This window comes from Pteropus alecto, unplaced genomic scaffold (genome assembly GCF_000325575.1).
Source record: "Pteropus alecto unplaced genomic scaffold, ASM32557v1 scaffold157, whole genome shotgun sequence".
In the NCBI taxonomy this organism is placed as follows: Eukaryota; Metazoa; Chordata; class Mammalia; order Chiroptera; family Pteropodidae; genus Pteropus; species Pteropus alecto.
Window position 1 is genome coordinate 3,194,006 of NW_006440626.1, and position 7,823 is coordinate 3,201,828.

The 7,823-nt window shown below is 55.6% G+C and overlaps 1 protein-coding gene across 1 annotated transcript in view; it reads right to left on the minus strand.

The window, feature by feature from the left end:
• CSDC2 (cold shock domain containing C2) overlaps positions 1–2,268 on the minus strand; it is a 12,318-nt gene extending 10,050 nt beyond the window's left edge. The window contains exon 1 of the mRNA XM_015593617.2: positions 2,071–2,268. The gene's annotated coding sequence lies outside the window, so the exon portion shown is untranslated. The remainder of the gene's footprint in view (positions 1–2,070) is intronic.
• Positions 2,269–7,823: the final 5,555 nt, after the last annotated feature.

Here is a 7,823-nt window from a genome sequence, read left to right on the forward strand (position 1 = left end):
GAGGGGTGGGTGGGTGGGGAGGGCTGCCTCAGCCAATACTTGAGTTTACTTGAGACCCTTTAATTCTCCTCCTTGTCACATGCCCATGCTGCCCTGGGAGGCTGCTGTGATTAAGGTCCCTGATGGTCCTTCTTATAAATGAAGGTGTGGATGCCAGGATGGGCACCTCAAGGGCCATGCTCACATCCCAGCTCCACTGGGCTGTGTGACCCCAAGCAAGTCACTTTCCCACTCTGATTCTCCCTAGAGACTCTGGTCAAAGGAACACGTAGAGTGGCTGAGCTTCAACTCAAGTCAGCGTCATCCCAAAGCCCTTGACCTTTCTAGTACACCATGCCACTCACCACGGTGATCATCGTTTCACTAGTTTGGGGGAAGGAGAAGAGCCTCCCACTGCTTTTTTGCCCCCCACCCCCATCTTGCTGCTCTGTGTGCACAAAGGCACAAACTGCCTCAAGCCCCCTTCCCACCAGGCCCTGGGGTCCTGGCCACCTTGGTTGTGACCAGCCCGGCCAGGCCCAGAGCGCCCTCTGCTGGTGCCAGTCTTGAGGACCTACTTCCAGACCAGCCTGCAGGTGTCACCTCCCCACCAACGAACGGTATAGGACCTCCACCCAGTGCCCGCTAAGGAGCCGCCTTCCATGGCCAGTGGGCGTCAGTGAACATTGCCCATCCACCTCTCTAGGCTGGAAGAGGCCTCTGTGGCCAAGGCTGTCCTCTGGCTCTCGCAGGCCCCTGTGCAGGCAGGTCCTGTTTATTCCTGCCTTTTCTTTTTCTTTCTTTTTTTTTTTTAAAGAGGATGGGGCAGACAGATCTACAGGGGCAGGGCAGATCTGGGAAAATAGATGTTTTTGAAAAAGACTTCGAGGGAATGGTAGAGGGGAGGCTAGGAGGAGAAAATGTCCAGAATTTGGAGGACCCCAGAGGCCTCTGGGATGGAGTCAGTTCTGGGGAACTGGCTCCCATCCCCAAGGGGGCTGGAGGCAGCCCCTTCCCAGGGAGAGGCCTCTACTGGAGCACGTCCAGGCGGGCACGATGCCAGGCTCTCAGAGGTTGCCCGCCCCCACTCGGGTGCACTTCCGCCTCCCCTCCCCCAGCCCAGCGGATGCAGCCATTCACACTCTGTATTTATTATTGTTCTTGTGCTGCATCCCCCTCCACTCTCCCTGGGAAGAGCCCACAGGCTGGCAGCTTAGCAGGAACCTGCTGTCTCCCTTGTGGGTGCCAGCATCACCCCTTATCTCCGCCTGGACTCCTTGTGCTAGGGTCAGGCCATTCAGGGACTTGGTGCCAGCCAAGGCTGCCCCTGTCCCTGCATCCCACCTCAGGAGGCCCAGTAGCCCCAGGCTTATCACTCCTGTCCTCCAGGGGCTGCACCCAGGCAAGAGTGAGGTCAGGGACAGACCTGGCAGGGGAGAGGAGTGGCCTCAGGAGAGGCAAAAGCTATGAGTGGGGTGGCTCCAAGGCGAAAATAATAGCATGGAGCCACCTCTCCAAGCGAGTTAACACAATTACCCCACCACACTGGGGAAGAAATAGAGTCAGGAGAACACAGCTGCTCCAGGGCCGACTGTCTGGCCCTGAAGTCCCTCCCCAGCCCCAGCCCGAGCCCCAGCCCCAGCCCCAGATTCCCGGGGCAAAGGCCCAGTCCACTCCTGCTGCTCTGGGAGGAGCACGCTCATTCTCCAGTCATCTCTCCCCCCTGCCTCCCAGACAGGAGGCTGCGGCTTGGCAGGTGTCTGCTGTTCTCTGGCTCTTGAGCCAGACACAAGTCCCAGACACACACACACACACACACACACACAGTCTCACAGGGAGCCACACGGCCTCGGCTTCCCATGGGGGTCAGAGGGAGGGAGGGCGAGCCCGGTGGGCTCATCTGCACATCCTCTCATATCCCCCGCACCCAACCCGCCAACCCGTAAGCTGAACTGGGCTGGGCCAGCCCCGGGGGACATGCCCACCTTCCCAGCCTCCCCTGCCCCATGTCATACTTCCCTCCTCCTCCGTCCTTGCCAAAGCCAGTTTCCAGAGCTGGTGTGGCCTGGGGCCCCCCATCCAGCCCCTTACCTCTCCCTGGCAGCCGAGGTCGAGGACTGCCTCCTGCAGCCGGCTTCAGCACTCTGCCTTTCTTGGGCTCTTGGAGCCGGGAGCAAGGGGTGGTCTGAAAGATGCGCTGTGTGTATGGTCGTGCGTATGGGTGTGTGTGTGAGTGTGTGTGTGTGTGTGTGTGTGAGCATGCGGCACCTCGGGCCCCTCACTCACTCACACACGCCTTTCTCCTGACGTCAGGAAGAGCAGGAGGGAGGGACTGGGGTGGGAATTTGTACTCCCTGCTTAAAGGGACACGGGGCCCAGACACCACCTCCCGAGTCAGACACAGGCTGAGTGAGAGAGTTAGCTGTGTCTCTCAGGGCCCTAAAGCTTCTTTTTTTGGAAAGTGGCTTTTATAGCTGGGCCAGGGTATAATTTGCCCTGCCAGGTGGGAGTAGCTGCTGAGGAATGCAGGAGAGGCAGAGTTGGGGACAGCCTGCATTCCTGGCAATTAGAGAGCAAGCAGGTGGAGTGGTGAGTGAGTGTGTGAGTGTGTGTGTGTGTGTGTGAGTGCACTGGGGGGCCTCAGGGTGGGGCCCAGCAGAAAGGCCTCCCCGCCAGGATGCTTCAGATAAAGGTGGGGAGAGCCAGATCCCCAAGGACTCTCAGGCCTTCCCCTTCCCTCTGGCCCCTCAGAATGTCCCTGCCCTCCATTAGCACCGACACCCTGCTCAGGTCTGTGTCTCACTTGACTCTGAGAGCCTTGCGAGTGAATGAACTTGGGCAAGTCACAGCAACGCATGATCTGGTCCACGGTAGGCCTTTGAGATATTTCTACTGAACTGAGGTGAAGAAGACTCTAAGGAAGTGATGAGCTTGCTACACACACACACACACACACACACACACACACACACACAGCCTGGGGGTCTCTCAGGCTGGACGACCACTCTTCCTGGAGAAAGCCCAGGGTTCTATGACAGACAAGACTCAGTGTTGACCTCAGCTCTAGCACTTCCAAGCTGTGTGACCTTGGGCAAGTCTCTTCTGACCGATTTTTCGTCTGTAAGGTAGGGAAGAGAGGGCTGTTGGAGGTTCATGTATTGAAGCACCGGCCGCCTGCAGGAGGCTTTCACCAAAGGGTTTCTCCTCCTTCTTCCTGTCCCGTCTCCTCAGCCTTAGCTTGGAAAGAAGAAGGGCTCTCCCTCACGTAACCCCAGTACTACTGAGGCAGGCTGGCGCTTTCAAAAGAAGTCTTATTAAAATGGAAAGGAGGGGGGAGTTAAAAAAGAGACGATCCAGAAAAATACAAATAATGAATGAAAATAGCTAGTAAGGAGCACTGAGGGCGTCCACCTGTCAGACAACCAGCTTCGCCTTCGTTTAAAGCTCGCAACAGTCCAAAGCTTTATCGTCGTCAACCTGATTTTGCCGGTGAGGAAACAGAGGCTCAGGCAGGAGGAGGGACCTGCCTGCATTCACGACCTGGTCAGAGGGGTATTTGAACCCAGGGCACCCAATGCCCCCACATGCCCTGCCCTTCCAGAACCTCCCAGAACAGTCAGGCTCACCGGTCCTAAGTTTCTGATTCTGCAGGAGAGACGGGGATACACACCACCTGCCGTGACCTGAGGCCCCGACTTCCGGTTCCATTCTGCTGAGAGGACCCTCCCCACTTAAATCCTCCTCTCCCTTCTTTGTCCTCCTCTCTTCCAAAGACAATAATAGTTTTCAAAAGGCCCTCACAGGCATCATCTCATCTGCTTCTTATAATGAGTCTGTGAGGTTTACCTGGATGAGGAAAGCTGGGAGAGGTGATGGGGCTCCATTGAATCACCTGGCTCAGAAGTGACCAAGTGACGGAGCAGGCGCCTGATTTTCACTCTCTGGGGGAAGGGCCGGGACTGTAGTGGACACCTGTGATTTTCCTTGCCCACCGCCCACTGTCTTTTCTGCTAGGAACTGTCTCCCTGCTTCCTGTGCTCATCTGAGGAATGCCCTCTCCTCTCTCAGGACCCCTGGCCCGGGCCCGGACAGTCACAACCGGTGCCAGGACTTGGGCTAGAATCTCGATGCCAAGACCAGCTCTTCTCTCCGTGGTTCCTGAGTCAGTGGAGCATTGGCCTTGGGCTGTTGGTGGCTGAGGGATAGATTACAAATGGATGGGCCAGCAGAAGGGAGTGGCCAGAGAGGACTTCTCCAAGGTGACGATGTTTAAGCGGAGCCCCAAATGACAAGAAGGAGCCAGACTTGCCAGAATCTAGAGAAGACTGTGGCATGCCAGAGGAGGAGGAAAAGGCTGGTGTGGCTGAGGGAGGAGGGAAGGGAGAGTTTGGGCATGAGCCTGGAGGCCAGGAGGCAGGGCCTCGAAGGCCAGTTCTGAGGAGGCTGAGGCCTGGTCCACTCTGGATGGGGCCAAGCAAGAGACAGGCTTTACCCCTCCCTTCATGTCCAGCCTCCTTGCTCTGAGGCTGCCCCTAGCCAGCTGGCAGCCATGTGCTGGGGCTGCCAGGCAGTCGAGTGCGTGAATGAAGGAGGCTGGGCCGAGGTTTGAAGTAGTGTTATGATTATTCTCGCTGACGAGGAGAGGGCCCAGCTGTTCATTCAGGAAATGAGCAGCCCGTGGCGCCACCCGCCCACCCACCAGCAGCTGAGGAGCAAAGAAATCATCTGCTTCAAACCAGGGGCTCCTAGTGGAGGCTATTTTTGTGAAGAGCTGAGAATTCGAGTCTCCTTGAAAGCTTCCCTTGTCTTGGAGAAGCTAAATAGGTGGGTCAGAGCCGACCAGCTCCCGAACCCTATTGCTTACATTTGAATTATAATTCCCACTCTGTTATTGACTGTGGCCCACAGACGGGGTGGGAGGGGGGCAGTCCTGGACCACCTTGGCCTTGAATCCCAAAACCCTTTAAATTACATAACATCCCAAGGTGTCTGTGCCCCTTGGCAGATGGAAATTCAGGCACAGAGAAGTTAAGAAACTTGCCCGGCATCAGACAGCTGGTGATGGAGCTGGGATTAAAACACAGGGATCCGGGCTTCATTCTTTCCGCTACAGCGCACTGCCTTGGAAATGTCTCTTCAATTCCCTGGATTCCCAGCCCCTCCCCTGGGGCACCCGTCTCCAGCCCAGTAAATGGAAACGGTCCTTCCTGCTTCTCTCCCTGTCCCCCGGTTATCTCCTCCGATCCGGCTACTGCCCTTTTGCCAGAGAAGATCTTTCTCTGCAGCGCTGACCACAGCGTCTGTTCATTCATTCATACATGTGACAGTGTTTGTCGACTACTTACTATGTGCCAGATGGTCTAGACTCGAATAGAGCAGGGAACAAGACAGACATACTCCTCGAGTTTACAAAGCCCGTGACTCATCTAGGAAGAGACAGAGCACCAAGTACACAAACAAATAAATATATAATCACAAATTTGAAGACAACAAACAAGGAGTGTGAGACCAACGAGACTAGTAGGGCCGAGTCCAGCCACTGGGATAGAGGGGGCTGACCGGACTGCTCTAAGCTGAGCCCAATGGATGAGGAGCCAGGCTTGCAATAAGCAGGGAAGAGTGTTTTCCAGAGAGGGATCAGCATGGGTGAACTCCTAGAGGCAGGAAAGAACTGCGTGGCTAGACGTGGCTAGATGTGGCTAGAGCAGGAAAGAAAAGGGCAGAGGCCACACCGTGTAGGGTCAGGAAGGTCTGGCCACAGGCCTGCTCCTCATCTGAAGCAAGACGGGGAGGCACAACGTGCTCCTACCGTGAGTGTCACTGGCGGCCTGGCAGGCTTGTCTAGGGTAATGATCTATGCGGGCAGGAGGATGAGGGAGCACAGAGAGGTCCCCTGGCCTGAGCCTGCTCTCTGGCCTGTGGATGAGGGTCTCCTTGTGTTGTAGCTGCTTGCATCCTCTCAAGTCACTGAGAGGAGCTCTCTGTGATGGGGTGAGGGGCCCACAGCCAGCCTCCCCCCGTACTCTGCCCTGAGGACCTGGGGCCGGAGCAGCCAGGCTGCCTGCAAGCTGATGCAGGGCTGGGAGCCAGGCCTCCTTCAGCCATCTGTCCACCCACCTACTCTCGTAAACACCCTGGGCCGTGGGCCTCCAGACTTCTCAACACTTAGGGCGCACTTTCACCCTCGCCTTCCAAGAGAGGCTGTCCCTGACTGCCCTGGCTGGAGCAGCAGTCCCCGTCACACACTATCACATTATACATGTGATCTTTCTCGATAGCAATGCCTGAAACGATCTCCCAAATCTGTTGGTTTCCTGTTTCCTGTTGGTCTCCCTTCCTGCTCCCCAGATAGGGCTTCATGCATAGTAGCCCCAACAAATAAATACCTGTTGACTTTCTGCCCTTTGTTTTAGCTCGAGCCAGAACAGAGAACAACATCCTGGGACACTTCATTTCGGTCCCTTCTAGAATCATTGCTCGTAATGGCACTTCGGCTGTGCCTTTGCCTCCAAGGAGGGGTGTTTTAAAAGTGCCCGAATGTGATTGGTTCCTGGACCTGTTCAGACACCGCCAAGGGCATCCTTCTGTTCCTCGGAGGCTCCATTCCTTGAGAACCTGAAGAAAAATCCTCTGAGGGCTCCAAACCAAGTAAATTTGGATCCACTCCGAACACCCGCTAAGTTTCCATATGGGAAACTAGAAAGTTTAGAGCCAAATTCTTCTTCTGTCGCCAGCGAGTTTACAGGGCCGTGCCTATCACAGGGCTAATCTTTTCTTTTCATCTTTTCATTTAACCATCCAAGAAATATCTGTCCTGGGCTTCTTGTGTGCCTGGCACTGGGAATCAACAGTGAACAAAACAAGACAAAACCCCCATCTGCATGGCACTCAGTCGAGAAGAGGGAGAGGCAATAAAACCATCTAATAAGTAGCTAAGTCTTATGTCAGAAGGCAATAAACGCTAGAGAAAACTTTTAAGTGGGGAAGTGGGGTAGGGAGTGAGGAAGGATGATTTGCAATTTAAAATGGTGGTGTGTGTGTCAGGGAGAGCATCGCTGAGGCGACATTAAAGCAAAGACTTCGAGGAGATGAGGGATGAAGACGTGAGGGCAGTGTGAGGAAGAATGTTCCAGACAGAGGGAAGAGCACGAGGCAGAGGAACGGGGCATGCGGTCGGAGGGGTGGTGAAGCCACCCTCGCACTGCAGGGTCTGGAGAGGAGGACTGAGAATTTCTGGGCGATATTTTAGCAGCATCTCTCTGGCGTCTGTGTGGAGTGCAGACTATGGGGGATGCGAGCAGGATGAGGACAGTACGGGGAAACCAGCGGGAGGCTGTCGCAAAGGCCCAGGGGAGAGGTGAGGGTGGCTGGGACCCATGAGTAACAGTGGAGGTGTTGGGGGAGGGTGGATTCTGGATGCATTTTGGAAGTAGAAACAACAGGATTTGTGCAAGGGGTCCTGGGGGTACGAGAGACAAGGAGGAGTCGAAGGTGATTCCCAGGTTTGCGCCTGAGCAAACAGGAAGAACGGAGAAGTTATATTCTAAGATGGGAGGATTGTGATGGAAGCAGGTTTGGTGAGGGCGGGTGACCATGAGTTCCATTTGGGCCCAGGTTAAGCTTGAGTCACCAAAGGGCGATGTAGAGCAGGCAGGAGAATGGACAAATCTGGAGCTTGGCGGGAGATGGACACGTTGGGGAGCCGAGGGTGGATGACCACTGCTCAAAGCCGTGAGGCCCCAAGGGATGACCAGGCAGGACTACAAAAAAGGTGAGCCCTGAGCCTGCCTCCCACATTTCCAGATGGGGAGAGGCATCTGGGAGGTGGGAAGAGAACTCGGGGA